This window comes from Puntigrus tetrazona, chromosome 18 (assembly GCF_018831695.1).
Source record: "Puntigrus tetrazona isolate hp1 chromosome 18, ASM1883169v1, whole genome shotgun sequence".
Classification (NCBI taxonomy): Eukaryota; Metazoa; Chordata; class Actinopteri; order Cypriniformes; family Cyprinidae; genus Puntigrus; species Puntigrus tetrazona.
The window spans coordinates 11,456,368-11,473,529 of NC_056716.1; positions in this window are offsets into that span (position 1 = coordinate 11,456,368).

Sequence of the window (17,162 nt, forward strand, 5' to 3'; positions counted from 1 at the left end):
TGTGTATGGGTTAGAAAGAGAGATAGAGATAGAGAGAGAGAGAGAGAGGCCCTGTTCAGAGTGCGATTCCTATCGGTCTTTCTTTCTTTCTTTTTTTTTTTTTGGTAATTTCATCACAAACTGTAAGCCAAGATGCATTTACCATTTTACCTGGTAGCCTATGCACGCACTTTGAACTATACTTATATGTATAATCGAACGGTTCATTATAATATAGTTCCATTCCTTGATTCTGATTGGTCAGTAGCTGTGTTTAATTCACTATACAGCATGGCTATGACCGCTTCACCAAAAGATTCCGTGTATCACTGAGCAACACCTTTAGCAAGCAGCATTAGCAGCATAAACAATGAATAATACAGCACGAAACTCTTCCGTGTATTATGTATTGGCAAAATTAAACGTCTTTTATTCACTTAATGAAGTATGAGTGACCTCTGCTGGCGTTATGTTGGATCTTTCATCTTTATTTTTGAGACCGCGCCCTTCCCCGGCTAATAACAGTTTCTCGTGTAGATATGTTGGCGCGTCTGTGTGACAGCCTGCGGTTTTTCCAAGTTATGAGGGGATATTACGAGGGAATATTATTCTATTTCATGTATGATAATATATGTCCATCCGTTTATACAGTAATAATGCTTGCAATCTCGCGCTACGCCACGAATCAGTGTTTTGAAAAAAAAAAAAAAAAAAAACTTTTCACATGCTGAGAGATAAGCAGATGTCTGTGTGAGAGAAAATATCACATACGGTGTTAAAAAATAAATGATGCAGTTGATGGTAAAGCTGTTCGCTGCTATTCTCTGTTTTTATTTAAACTAGATGAAAAGATGAAAGTCATGTTCTTGTGGCTGTCAGGGACTATTTTTTTTAGAGGAAGGACTTAATTTAGCGAATTTCAGCATATGTATTTTCAGTTTTCATATTTTTTATAGTGTGGTAACAGTTTTATAAAAGCAATAAGGTACTCGAGGCTGAAGGGCGTGGCTAGGCATGCGGCGAAGTAATAATATATGGCATTATATTATATTACAGGCATGTTATTATGTATTAAAAACATTAGCGTGAGGCTACCTCTCTGTATCTAGTTTGCCAACCAAACTCTTTTTATATTATATCACTTTGTTTTTATGTCCACAACAAATTAACACTGTGCAGGAATACTCCTATCCTATGCAGTATATGGCATCTTTGATATTTACATTAGTTGCTGTTGCTATAGTTACGTCTCATAGTCAAAAATACAATGCGCTTTCATGAAGTCCACAGCTGTAGTCCCTTTCCTTCAGCTGACTAGGACAAGAATGTAAATCTTTATAACAGAGGTTATATTAATATAGCGAAAGTTATAGACCTTTTTTTTTTTTTTTTTTTTTTTCTGTATTTCTTCCACTTCTTTCTTTACACCGCTCTTTTCGAATGCATGTCATGGTTTGAGTCATCACAAAGGGGGATATAGTAAGATAGATCACATTCATGTGTCAGAATGGATAATGTTGCTTGTCTCACTTTTTTCCTTTGGCTTTTGAATGTTTTGTTTCATTAGCACAGAAAGATACTTGCGTCTATTTGCTACGAGTAAATCGCAGAGGTTTTGAAGATCACGCTGCTTCCTGTCTGTCAGTCAGGAAACTAACTGAGCATGCACTCATAAACACAATTTGACTAAATTGTGAGCAAATTAATAGCAGTTCACTTCCACAATTTAAGACGACTGCGTTCGTATCAGTCTTTTAAAACATCTTTTCTAAACCTTGGTTTGCACCAAATATGTCAGTTTGAAAGCACATCAATGCTACTGCCCCACTGCGATATGAAAAATTGCCTGTTTTCATTGGTGGCAGACGCGAGCTGCCCAAATGCCAATCTGTATTAGTTTGTGTTAGGTTTAGTAAAACCAAACGAGCAAAACTATGAATAATACAGTGAAAACGACAACTTCTCCTGAGTCATTACTTAACTACAGCAGTAAACAGCTGCCGCTCGTGCTATAATCAGCTTTGAAAGATCAATGAGGATAATAAGCTCCCATAAGCAAGTTGCTCATTTTTTACCTTGCATTTTCAATACGTTCAGTTCACAGATGCTATCGTTCTAAGCAGACTGGTTTATCACGCTGGTTTGTTCACTTTGAATAAGTTTGCATGTTTTACACTGTGCGGGTTGCCCAGTTGTGATAGTCTCAATTATGCTAATAGCCGCTACTTATCACTGACAATAATGCAGTTGATCTTTGCCAAGGCTTGTAAAACCTCTTGGCTGATGCCGCTGAATGTTGTGCCCATGAAAGCATTACTGGAAACAGCTGCCCATTTCCACAATATATCCTTTTGTCCGTTATCTCCGCTGACAGCAGTATGCTCACATTTACTTCAGATGCGTTTAGAAACCTTTATCGTTGCTATTACAGAAGAGACAGCTGCTTTACCACACAGAAACCTCAAAAGTTTTCGTTTCCCACAGAAATGTGCTTTTAGAATAACAAAGCCTTCCCCAGAGACTCGGCTCGCCACTGTACGCCGAACAATTCAACTCACAAGCCTTACAAATTTCAAAGTTCTGTTCTTAGATATTTGCTGTGTTGTTTTGTACTGAAGATGAATGTTTGACCTGCCTTTTGCTTTTGCTTCTTAAACCTCCTATTTACGGAGACATTTATTCATATATGAAGTGAAGTCTTTTTTCTTTCCTTTGGGTTTTTATTTAAAATGCTAAAGTAAAAATCGGTCAGCTGCTGCAACTGTGCATTTGGTTTCTTTCATTTTTACTTTTCTTTGTGTAAACATTGTGAATTCCTTAAAGAGACTATTCGATTGTTGCTTTATTTTAGAAAAATCCAAAAAGTGGCCCAATTTTAGGACTATGAGTTCTCCAGAATTTGAAAAATGTAACGTTGGCATCATTTGCCCACCAACAATAAATATTTCAATTGCTAATAAAACCTTAATATATGCACGTATTATATCTATTAACATCTTGTGAAGTGAAAACTGTGTCATCTTGTCTGAATCAGAAGAGAAACAGAAGTTCTTAAAAAATACTCTATGTTGCTGTATTTTGAAAGGAAAGGACGACAGGGGTGTTATTACAGATTATGGACTTGTATTTTGACAAAATAATTATAATTTAAACCGTCTTGATGGATTTCTTTCTTACAAACGCAAATAGATTTTCGTTTCGCAAGACATTAATTCATGGACTCTTGGATTGCTTGAGATGTTTTTGTCAGCTCTTTGGACTCTCATTCTTACTGGTGAACAAGTGATTTAAATTTCTCATCTGCGTTTAATGAAATACTGAACTTACTGATGAACTACTGTTTTTAAGATTATTGTTTTAAACCGTAGTTCAGCAACCGAGTGAAAACTACCATTAAAACATCCTTGTACGGAGCTGAAGATGCACCGTAAGGCCCGCACCAAGCACAGTGGGATGGGAAAAACTTCCCTTTCATCCACCCCTGGACACACTCCTCTCACTCAGCGGACCTCCAGTAAAGTCAGCACTTTGAGCCCCTCACTGAGCTGTAGTTCAGAGAGCGAGACAGATTCCACCGCCACGAGCCGCATACTGTGAGCAAACCTAAGAGAGAAGGCCGGCTAAGCTTGCTCTTTCAGAGGCGCTGGTAAGGAGTGCTGACGCGCCGCTGCTCATTAATTGAGTTTGCGCTGTGATATATAAGACATGGCAGTGAGCTTCAGCGGGGGCTTAACGCTGAACACACAGGGCTTCTGAACTGAGTTGGTTAAGGATGGAGTCGGAGGCTGCGGATGGTGTTATGCAGTGCTATTCGCTGTAAGGTCATTAGGTTCGTTCGATCCTTCAAAGGGGGTAGATGCTAGCAGGCCAGGCATTGATACGAGATAAGCTAAGCCCTATGATTTCAAACTCTCAAGCTCTTTCGGGCTGAAAATATTAAAGTAAAGCCTTTTTCAAAGAGATTAAAGAAATAGAAAGTGAAGAGTGTCTACACATGAGATATTAGCTATTATCTATTTATTTATTATTGTGTATTAAAAGTAGAGGCTGTATCCAGGTTTTAAAAATCATTTAGCACTGCGTAATAACAGATGGTCCCACACCAAAATTATTTTAGCCAGTGTTGTTATATGTGACACAGTTAGGCCCAAGATTTATCTATATTTTAGCATTCCTGCATTTCCTGTTTTTAATAATTAGTAAGGTCTTTGATAAGTTTAGGCACTGGTCCTGTTAAGGACAGGTTGCATATTATAGCATATTGGCCGTTTAGTAATTATTAGGCACATATACATTAAAACAAAGGCTTACCTTTAAAGTTTTAGATTAGATTGCAAAGTTTAACTAATTGCATTTAATGCCAATTCAAAATACAATACATTTTAAGTTTTTTTATTTAGAATATATTAGTTTCAGAATATTGTCTAAAGAGGTTTTCTTGAGTAAAAAAACTAAAACATTATGCATCCACATAGGATAAATAATATTAAACAAGTAAAAACAAATACATGACCAACTGTGTTTATACATAAAATACATATTGGTTCAAATTTCCCAATTATCTCTTGTGTGGCTCAACCTAATTTACTTATTTTTAGAAAGTTACTGGAAGCAATTATCTAATATTGCTGAGTTTTTGCTTAATTAACTCAATTCCATTTGGGCTTCTGTGAAAATGGAAGAGATGAAAATAACTTTCTTTGTTAATTGCCTTGTGATTGTTTTCGTCAAAAGCAAACGACATTGTGATAATCATTTAATTATCCAGTGTGTTGTACCAGTTACAGGACAACAGTAGCCCAGATGAGAGGTCATGCCGAGTATATGAGCAACACTTTTGTAAAATATTAAATTATGGCACTAGTCCTCATGCATTAAAAACGTGATGAATTAACCCCAGCTGCACATTTCAAAAGTTAACAGGTCAACAGTATTAGTACTCCAAATAATTTTATTTCAGTGAAATCATACTTAAAACAAATGCTGGTTTCGGTTCTTTTTCTGGAAGTCTTTGTGCAATTGGTGCTTTATTTAGTTGCTAAGAACTAGAATAAGTCATAATGCGGTGCATAAAATAAACCCTTGTGTTGTTTTGGTGGTCGGTTTGACACACTGCAGATTTTCAAACTGCTCAAAATACTGGTTAATTTAAATTTATAAAGTATAATAAGTGTGTATTGTAAGGCTGTAAAAGCATTGCTACAACTTGTTTGGGTTAAACTGGCCTCCTCGTTGGTCACCATTGGTTTCCATAAATTCAGAAAATTTCTAAATTCAAAACAACAGCAACCCAATTGTATTTTATCTTGTCAAAAAAAACACTTGATTCATTTAACACGAATGGACATGAAGGCTCTAAAGTGTGATGTAACTGTAAGTAAATTCTGATTTATTTTGCGCCTAACAAAATAAAGTGCCCTTGAGTTGTTTATAATGTCATTGGAGCCCTCTCCTATAACATAGACAGCATTACATTGTTCTTCTAGTTTATTGGAACTGGTTTGTACAAGTGTGAGCTTTTGTCTGGTATTCCACAGGCGGGAGCTTTGAGGGTAATTTGCCAATGGGCAAAACAAGAGTACTGCTGTATCGAACGATTACTACTTTAGTGATGTAAACAAGCCGGTCAATGAAGTGCCGCCATTGAGAACTCTAAGTCCATGCTTTGAACCGTAAACCACAGGGCCTGGAGCAGAAAGACAGAGCAGATGATACAGAGAAAGGCTGCGACTGGAGACTTGTAGGGCATGTTTCTGCCTGAATATCTAAAGACCGGCTTTTGTTTGCCAGTGCTAAATCCAGATTAGAGGCCGCAATCGGCTAGCCTCCAAGTTAGCCTTTCAAGAAACTCTCAGAATGACAATTTATCTCTTGGGCTGGGAAGACCTTCTTCTGAACCAGATTATGTGGTTTCTGCATGAAAAAACAGAAATTACCAACAGTTTACCATGCCTCCCTCCGTGAAGGAGAACGGAGGCCAAATGGCTGAGCTTTTTAAGCTTCAAAACCGAATCAGAAATCAATCTCTATTTCTCAGACAATATTCTTTGGTAAATCTATGCAGTATTTGAAGAATCCATGAAAATATTTAAACAAAGAAAACCTAACTACTTCCAAATGGATGTTGAAAAAAACGTCAGATCAAAAATCAATAAAAACATTAACGGTTTTGTTTGTAGGCTTGGTAAAATATTACGGTCTGTCTCCTCAGAAGTGCACATGCTGGGATGCTTGCTGAAATGGGTCCAGACATTACCTGCTGTTAATTCATTATTTATGGTACGTTTTTAATGTCTTGGCATTTGCTTTGTGTTGGAATCTTCAACATTTTAATCTCCTGTGGTCTCCTTTCTCAGCTCTGCGCATTTACATACTCACATCTCTTCTTTTCTCGCTGCCGTCTTGTCTCATGTAAAGATGATGCCAAAGTCTTGATTTGTATCCATGGAAACCTCTAGCCAGTGGTGCTGTTCAACATGAATGCCACCATCATGCTATTGTCCATCTCACTTCAGAAAAAGAACCATTGTATCAAACGAAAGCAATGTGCGAGACTATTTTACAATTCACGCAGACAAAGAAAACCCTGAGAATCAACAACATGATTAAGACCACAATAAAATCCCTACACGTAATAACAAATTTGGTGCTGAGGTCATCTATATATACGGTGGTCCATATTAAATATAATATGTAAGCTGACAAAATTAGTCGTAGGAATAGTAATGGGATAGAAAAAAATTGCTGAAAGATTACTCACCCTCCATCAAAATGTAGCAGTTGTTTTTTCATCAGATTATGAGAAATTCAGCATACATCAAATGCAGTGAATAGGTGCCATCAGAATGAGTCTGGAAACTTTCAGATTCAGTGATAATATTTTAAGCCAAAGTTGTGTTTAGAAATGTTTCAGTGATGGATTAATCAGCTGTTTGGGCTCTCATTCCCACGGCACCCATTCACTTCAAAGGATCCATTGATGAACAAGTGATTAAATGCTACATTGTATGGCTGAGGCAGTTATCGGTGTAAATATGCATTTAAAATTTACATCCATGCTTTTGCCAGATGCTTTTATCCAGAACGGCTTTCGTTGAATTCATTGTACATGCTTTATCGTGTTTTTATATTTATTTCTTGCTTCAAGCTACATTTGTCAAGCAATTTTGTGGGGTCTTTAAAAAACAAACAAACAATGCTTTCACATACAAGATCACAAGGTGCAAAAGATGATAATGCACCAAATAATTTTTACATCTCAGATGACAAATTTCACTGCAGTAGAATAAGTCTTAGTCGGGGCTCTTTGCCTATTACCATTATACACGGTACTGATCAAATGCATGAAATGCAAAGAGGCTTCAGTTTATTAACAATCTTATTTTTTCCACTTTAGCTTTTTTAATAGAAGCTAAGAAAGTTGATGAAAGATTACACTCATATTGATCCCAGTAGAGTAATTAAAATAACTGTTATCATTTATGGACCAGTGTCATTGCCTCACACACAATGGACAAACTTTTACGGCCAGTACTCACTTTTTTGGAGCATATTTGTATTTTTCCGTCCCCACGAATCTCTAAATGACTGCGAGAAAGCATTTCTTGCATTGGCGAGGTGTGAATGCAGGAACGCAAAAAAGCATGTATTTTTCAGAATGCTTGAGTGACTGTTTACCCATGAGATGGCTTTTGTTTTTCCGAGTAGAGACGTTGAACGTCTCAAACAAATCAAAGAAAAGAAATTCAATAAACTTTAGTCTCACTTCAGCGTTTAATCAAATCAAAGGCATTCACACCCTAGCATGAAAACAAAATGAAATGCTGAAAACTACATGCGTTTCCAGAAATATATACACAGTGCAAATAGCTCTGTCACACTCGATTTTTAATGAGCACGTTGGGGTTTTTCAGAAGCAGACAGTACAGGAAAAGTGTTGGTAAACAAAAGCAGTTTTAAAGTGGTATTAAAGTGAAATTTTGATATTTCAGAATTTGTAATTATGTCATCATTTATTCAATTCCAAGAAGATATTACGAAGAACTGTTTTTTGTAAATCAGCTCTATGTTCTACATGAAAAAAACAGATGAAATCCAGCCCAGGTCTGAAATGCAATGATGAGGATAGTAAATAATGACAGATTTTCCTTATTTGGGTGATTAAAAAGTAATTTCAGGATTCAATTAATCTAGATTTGACATCCTCCGACTGGACAGAATACGTTGAAATTTGCGCCCATCATACGTTTCCCAGAAAACAGCACTTTTTTGACATAATTCTTTAAAAAAAAAAAAAAGTCAGAACTTCTGAGCAGCTTAAAAAAATTCTTCAATCAATCTTCTTTCAGCCAGCAGGATAGACCATGCTCCTTCCAAGCCCACACCTCATTAAATCTGAATTGAATTTCCTTTCGTTTTCTTTCGGAGCTGATTCACATTCACACCGGGTGATAAACCTCTACACTCATTTAACCGACTGCATTTGCTAACCACACGCATTTGTAGTAAAGTAACTGGTCACATGCACTCGCATGCACTTTCACCAGAGGAAGAATTCTCACTGTTCTCTTCTCTGCTGAGTGCTAGAGCCATTAGGGACGGAGATGATTTAGAAAGAAACACAGCTGTCCTTGGTCAATGTACTGAGCAGAGACGCAGAGTTGTAATTCAAAGTGGCTTCATTTGATATATTCTTTCAGTAAAAGAAAAGAAGAAGCATTTCCCGTACCAGTTTAGCAGGGGAACATTGCGAGGTTTAGTTGATCGTTGTCTAACTATGGGAGGCAAGTAATGGCCATTGCCTTAAGCGAAACTCATTTAAACCTCACTAACCCCTGTAGAACTTCATATCGACGTCTACAGATTCTATGAGTATCGTCTAATCAGTTTAACTGGTTGCCTGAGAGGCATTCTTATTACATAATTTGTTTTCTTTTGACAAATGGGTGATCATGTTTACAGTGTGATCGAACGGGAAATCCACGGAAGTATTCGCGCGTACATGTATGTACCAATAACTATGACTTTTACCTCAATAAACGCCTAATTTGCTGCTTATTAATAGATAGTGAGGCAGTTGTTTAGTTTAGTTATAGGGTAGGGTAGGGTTTAGGGTATAGGGTTTACTTTTGCTCCCTCATTTGCTTTGATCTATTTTACACTACACTACTGAAATAAAGGTACAAAAGCTGTCACTGGGGCGGTACCTTTTCAAAGAGAACACTTTTGTACCTATTAGGTTAAAAAATATACACTTTAAGTACTAATACATACCTTTAAGGTACCGAAAAAGGACCGTTTAGGTACAAACATGTTCCTTTTGAAAAGGTACCATCCCAGTGACAGCTTGTAGGTACAAAAATAGTTCCTTTTGGATGTAAATGCCCACACTGAAACCCATTAAATTGCCATTTAACTGTAAAATAATGTAGTTTTCTTAATAGGCTGTCATTCTGTTAGCAAGGCTTCAGATTTTATTTGTATACTATTTTTTACCAGATGTTGCCAAGCAAATACTTATATAAATAATGCAGCCTTAATTGTGTGGGTATGATGGTATGATTGTGTTTTCTTGTAATATTTGAGAGAGAGAAATATTTCTGTAAATCACAAAATAGGGTACTGCGCCTAAATATATATATATATATATATATATATATATATATATATATATATATATATATATATATATATATATATATATATATGTGTGTGTGTGTGTGTGTGTGTATGAAAAAATGGCATTACTTAATTCAATAAATCAAAAAAGATCTTCTACAACAGTTCTGTTAGCACACAGATATAGCAGACATAAACACAGCGACCCTCTCTCAAAAGCAGAAGAACACAATGACTGGTTGAACAATGGCATCACTCTCAGGCCTCTGTGTGATGGTCTTAATAGATTTTTTTCAAATGGTCAGTTGAGCAGATAAAGTCATTCATCACATCCTGATAGAGACAAGCTTCACCTTGAAGGCACCATGGAGACAGACAGGACTAGGATTGATAGCACAAAATCATTTCCAGGTGCTTTTCAGGCTCACTCTAGTGTGAAACTAGCGCTAAAAACCTCTGACCTGACCCAGAGCGGGGCACGGGGGTACAAAAGTAGAGATTGTATTTTCTAGCGTAGTTCACAAACACAGATTTGTTATAAAGGAACGGCTTGGAATCTTTTCAGTTCACTAAATAAATGTAGTCCTAGTCTAACAAAGACATATAACGAAAGTATGTTCTACTAATGTTCTAATCTAGAGAAAAAACAATATATCTATAAAAATGGTGTTTTTAAACTGTATTTTTATTAATTGATTGATTGATTGTTATGCAGCCATTAAAGGGACATTCCATTTTATCATTTTGTAAACATTATGATATTGTTTCAACATTTAGAAACAAGCAGTGACATTTAAAAGTAGGAACATGCAACCATGTTTATACGTATAAATCAGGTTTTAAAGTTATTTTTTTGAGAACATTGTTAAAGAACAGGCGACATTCTATTAATCTTATTGGAAGAATAATGCGAAAATGCACTGTGAAAATCCTGCAAAATACCAAAAAGTATGAATTAAAAAATATATATATACATCACACTACATAATTAGCTGTTGGTCACGTCTGTAATGCAACTCACATGTAACTTACATTTTTGTTGTGCGCGTGCCACACGATTCTATTCAGAGCTCAGCTGAATCAATTAACAGGCAAATAATGTTTCAGGTGCAACACTTGCTGCTCCACAGGCTTGCATCCGACTCCAATCGAGGGAGCGGAATTGCAAAATTCTAAATGCTGCCTTATTTTAGTCAAGTCGATAGATCTCTGTACTTTCACCGTATACACCAAAGATTTCAACACTATGAAAACCTTCAATTCCGCAGCCTCATTAGCAGCAGCCTGCTGGACGATCTCCAATCAAAGTCAGGTTAGATCCATGCAGCATATCGCCTGTAATCCATCCAATTTGTTCTGGAGCGTAACAGGAGAGAAGACTGCGCGGAGGGTACTAAACAGCGTTCGGAGCTGCTGCACATTGTTGACTGGCTTTCATATCGTCCTGATACTGATAAGGAGCTTAAACTGTCTCCATCAGCACCCGAGAGGATCACTCAAATCTGACAACACAACAAGTACACAAAGAACTGACTGCGCCCGGTTTCACTTTAGAGGAAACAACTATGATGTAAAAGGCAAAGGGATGTATTGCAAGGCCTTGTGCACATTCTGAAATCAGAGGGGATGAATCCCGCTGTTCATTTTCCCTTCATCAGCTCCCAGAGAAAACAGAAAAGACGACACCTTTTTTTTTTTTTTTTTTTTTTTTTTTTAAATCAGAGTGGAAACTCTCACAAATGTAACTAGTCGCTGTGAACAATAAAAGTTTATTTTTGCATCTCAGTGTCTCATTAAGTCCAGTCAGAGAAGAGTGCCGGTTCAAATTGACCTTGACAAAATGCAGCATGCTTTGAAGTCTGTAAGTGCATTTTTTTATTCTGTTACTGTTTAATATGCAGAGAAAATTAAGTAAGACAATCGTAGGTTGTGTTCCTGAATAGCGGTGAAGTGCTCAGGATATTTTCACAAAATGGGAAATATCCACAAACAGGATATTTTCTTTTACTCTTAAAAGTGCGCAAAATAAAATTGTGAATTTAAAATACGTCTAATGGAAAGAATTATGCAAAACTACCGTATATTGCAAAATATTTTCTTATGCTGGCATGAGGCGGTTTTTCAGGTAATTCAAATTGCTCGGCCTACCGAAAGTGGTTGTAATCAGATTAATTTATCTACATATATTTTGCTGAAAGTTAAGAAGTAGTCAACTAAATGTGTTTATTTACAGCACATGTAGCTAAAATAAACTGATTGCAACCGCTTATCCTAAAGGTTTATGTCTCCTTCCATAGAAAATGATGGCTAGTGCGGTGGCTACGATATATTTAAACACATCTGTTGCAATGACAATAAGTCCCAAGTGTTTTGACATATTTCCTACTTAAACAGGAAGAGGGGTGCGACCGTTTTAAAAATATTCAGTAGCATGAACAAAGGTATGAGCATTAAACTCACAGCATTTAAAATGTTAATTAGATTTGTACAGTCTGATTACCGTTGCCGCATCCATTTGGTTGAATGTGATTCTTCTGTTTATGCAAAGACATTTTCTACAGAGCCCCTAGGGGGACATCCAGATAGATGATGGGAGGGGCATTTATATTTCAATGCTTTTGTGTTTGCTCGGAAACATTTGAATTCTCTCGCGGAAGTATTGTGTTCCAAGAAACCTTGCATTCTCTCGTAAAACGCATTCTCTCACAAAAGGATTGCATTCCCAAGAGAAACTTTCTGCGACTGAATGCAAATTTTTTTGCAACTAAACACAAAGCATTGTGTTCCCTTAAGAAACTTTGTGTTTGTTTTCAAAAACACCAAAGCACTATTTTTTTGACAGGACTTGTGATAAAATCACTCAACTAAACCCAAACACATTAGAATGTTAATGTTGTCCCATTTGCCAAAGAAACAGGCCCGTGGAGCCTCCTGAACTCTAAACATTAAAAAGATTGTATCAAGGAACCCAATAAGGACTAATGGCTAAAGCTTCAAGAAAGTTGCTATTCACACAAAGAATGGTGGAACAGAACTTTAGCACCAGGCAGATGGGCTTGTGTTATTTGGCGACTGAAATCGATCCCTAAAACCCACCAGACATTAGCCACACATGCTAAATTGTTCCCATGTATTTACATATGCAGTGTGGACTTCCCTGCTGATAATTCTCATTAGATGAGTCTATTCAAATATAAATCTTTCATGACAAAGACAGATTGGACATGTTACCCCATGTGGATTTTGAAGGGGGTTTTTAAGCTAAACTTTATTTATTACTTTCAAGACCAAATGTTGAACAGTTGGAATGGTGACCAAATACCTAAAGATAGGTTACTAAGCTAATTACAATGGCTGTGTCTCAAAACCTATCCTGACTCCTTTCTGCACAAACAGCATATACTGTACTTGGACATATATAGTGATGTAAGATGCTTTTTGTCAGCAATTTCATTAAACGTGCCAAACAAAAAGCACTTTATGCACTTAATCTGCATCTAACATTTGAATTTGGCTAATGCATAAATAATATTGCTCTGGGTACAAAGTATGAAATGCCAGTTGTATGAAAATCTTTATAAAATTAGACATAAAAAACAATCAAAAACCCTTGTTGAGGTACAGTAAATGTGTAGTGTTTGTGCCAGAGATTTCTGATTTTCGAATTTGTTATCTTTACAAATACAGGTACAGTTTTTGCTACTCTTCTTGGGATTTCTTCAGAAAAATTAGACCATTTAATAAGGAGACATATCTTAGCTATAAATATATTTTAAGCTGTGCTAAAAACAAACAAACAGTTGTATCATGGAAGCAAAATGGTATTCAGTGCAGTACAGTATATCAATTTATCATGCGAATATGGAGTTTGGACAATATCAAAGCACGTCCAATACCATAGTACCAGCACAGTACGTTTTTGTAAGGGACATCTTGGATTGAATGTGTGTACATATAATATTTATGAATTTTATACATGTGTTATTTAACTAAATTTGTTACAATTTGCTCAGACATCCTTCTATGCCATAAGTAGCTCTGCAATTACATGTCAACCAACTCATTTGAAAAAAGTCCACTAACTATTTATTACTAGAGGTTTAGTAAACATGTTAGACAAGTTGGCGTACTTGCAATTTTATTTATATTCAGTAGGATGTCTGTTAGGGGCACTACCAAAATACGCAGAACCTGATTTTGCTGAATCTTATGTGTTTCTAGATCAACATCTTTATTGACCCCGGAACAACATTGTGATTAACCAATCAAGTTTGAAGAAGCATTTTTATAGTTTTTGTGAAGTTTAGGCTTACAATCGGTCTTTGGTGCTTGTACATCCATGTCATTCATCTATCATTTTCTGATTTTAGTTATTACTCTTGGGTAAGGTTAGGTTTAGGTGCAGAGATATGGTCGAGACTACAAAATATGTTGACCTAGAAATACGTCGAACTCGGAAATATCAGGACGTGCATCAAAGTACAGTGTGAGCAGTTATTAAGCAGACAGTCTACTGATTCTCTAATGGCTCTTAGTTAGACATGTTGTTGAAAAAGACAGAAGGTACTGTAGCATTACTTAGCTACCTACAATTTGAGACGGCCATTTCTTCGAAAGTATGCCTGTGTTGCCCCTAAAAAAGGTGCCCTCTAGGTTTTGAGACATATCCCATATGTCACATGTTTGAGCATGGTTACACTGCTAATGCAGTGAGGACGTCATTCAACATCTCGCTACCTCTCTAAAGCTCAGAGGCCTGCCCACCTGCTGGCCTGCCTGATGACTGGATAATTAGATTGCTTTGCATCAGTGCCTCCCTTCTCCTGTAGAACGCATCAGTATAATCCAAACCCCATGCTGACCGGGGATTGGAGTACAGCGGATGCCCCTTTCCAAACCGTTCATGAAAGGAGGTCACAAACAGAAAAAGTTTCATCTAATAAACTCACCGGATAACAAAAGAAAACTTGATTGCCATAACATGATTAAATTTGCATATTCATATTCAAAATTAATTCATAGCACAAACTCCTCACCATCTTCTGCTTGCAGTTAGTTTACTGCTCAAATTCTCCAGTTTGATTTACAGAGACCTGTTCGGAAGAGATGTATATCTGTAGAGTTGGAACTTGGTGCAAAATGTTATTGTTCGCTATTTTAGCAAATATGCTCCCAAAACCATATTTAAGTTTTGCCTTTTTTCACAGTTGTCAGTCGTTGCCTGGGTAGCGTATGTATGTGTAGGGGCGGAGCTATTAAAATAGGGGCGAGACCATTTTGGGGTAGGACTGTGTTTGTTTTGGTGTATCAACAAATATCATCATTGGCTACCAGAAATCGCATACCCTACCTTTAGTGTCTTCGTTTAAAGAAATTATTATTGTTCTGTTATTTATTTTACGGATAGACAGTTTACTTGCACTGCATTGACCAAAGGGTTTGGATTGTCCATGCTATGCAGTTCATTTGAAGTGTTTAGCTTTCATACAGATCATAAAGTAAATAAATCAGGCTGTGGATGATGATGATGATGATGATGATGATGATGATGATGATGATGATGATGATGATTATGATGGAGGTAGGATGACAAGCAAATACAAGTCAACATTTATGAACTGAACAAAGTAACAATAATTATAATATTAATCTCTCATTATTTTTAGTGAACTGATACATAATTTTTTTCAAAAGAAACCTTCATTAATAAAGTAGTGTGTGGAGTGTGTTAATTGATTCTTAATGAAATGTACACGTTTCTAAACATTTAAATGTATATTATTTGGTGACCTCACCCCTGCTGTATAACTTCATGGAATCTAAATTAAATTGTGCCTCTAATGTAATTAATTATATTTCTCAGTCAACATTAGCTAATTGTTGGTAATTAATTATTATGTCCAGTGATTTTCTAATTAAAAGCTCAGCTGTTATATAAAACCAGGGTTACATTAAGAGAGTTTTAATGTCAGCATGAAACAGTGATTGCAACTCATTTTAATTTATTGTGAGTAAAATGTGATATTTATTGAAGATACTCACCTATTGAGAAGAAACAAAGCAATTTCGACGTCCAGTCACAGACCTTCTGCTCTTTTGGCCCCATTTATAAAATAGAAACCATCCTAAACGTGATCTTACCTTTTTCTTATCTTTTTAAGATGTGAAACGCATCAACGCAAACGAATGGTTTCAGCTCTCTGCCTTTTAAACTACTCCTAATTAATGTCATTAGCAATATAAAATATCACCCAATCATCATAATCGAACATCTTTTGTTGATCCTGATTAACATTACTGTCCAAAAATATATCCCAATCGCTACCCCTAAACCTAACCCTACCCAAAATGTATTGCTAAAATCAGTGCCTAAAACAGATATTTCCTGAAAAAATATCCCTGAAATCTGATTGATTGATTGATTGATTGATTGGAATGTTGATCCAGGAACATCTTGTACTCTTCTCAGAATTATGAATAGACACATCCCTTACTGCTGGCTGGCTACAAGTTTGTTTTGCTACTCGGCCCAAATTAGTTTTCAAGTTTTCGAAAGCATTTTTGAAAAATGAATATACAATCCACCCCAATATAAAAGTATTGGGACAGTGAGGCAAATTCCTTCATTTTTGCGGAAAACATTTGGGTTTGACATCAAAAAATGATTTACATGCCAGCTTTTATTTCAAGTTATTTACATCTAGAGCTGACATAACTTTGAATCCACCAATTATTTTGTGTGAAAAAATGAGTATTGGAACATGTCACTGACAGGTGCATTTTGTTGCCTATGTGTGTGTTTTCATAATGAGTATTCAAACAATAATTAGCACCGAATTATTGCCTATGCTCAGATTCAGATTTGGATTTTGTCTGTTCAAACTGCATTTATAGTGAAAAGGTGCAACCAACATGAAAACCAGAGAGCTGTCTATGGGTGAAAAACAAGCAATTGAAGCTGAGAGAAGACAGAAAATCAATCAGTGCCATTGCACACATATTGAAGATAGCCATTTCAACCATTTGGAATGTCCTGAAGAAGAAAGAAGCCACTGGTGTACTAAGTAACAGACATCGAACGGGTGCATCAACTGCAGTTGATGACAGAAACATTGAGAGAGCTGTCAGGAAAGACCCTAAAACAACTTTAAGATCAGCAACAACCTCCAGAGGGTAGAAGTGAAAGAATCACAATCTACCGTTCACAGAAGACTTCATGATCACAAGTACAGAGGCTACACCAGAAGATGCAAACCACTCATTAGCAAGAAGAATAGGACTGATTAGACATGGATTAACCTTCAACAAAGTGAAGGAAAGGCTAAAGATTGGAGAAATAAAGAATCAAACATACAAGCTCAGAAACACAGTGGAGGTAGTGTCATGGCTTGGGCTTGCATGGCTTCTTCTGGGACGGGCTCATTAGTCTTCACTGATGATGTAACACATGATGGCAGTGACAAAATGACCTCTGAAGTCTACAGAAACATGTTGTTTCTTTTGATATCAAACCCAAATGTTTTCAGTCTAAAGCAAGAATAAAGGAATTGTCCTCACTGTCCCAA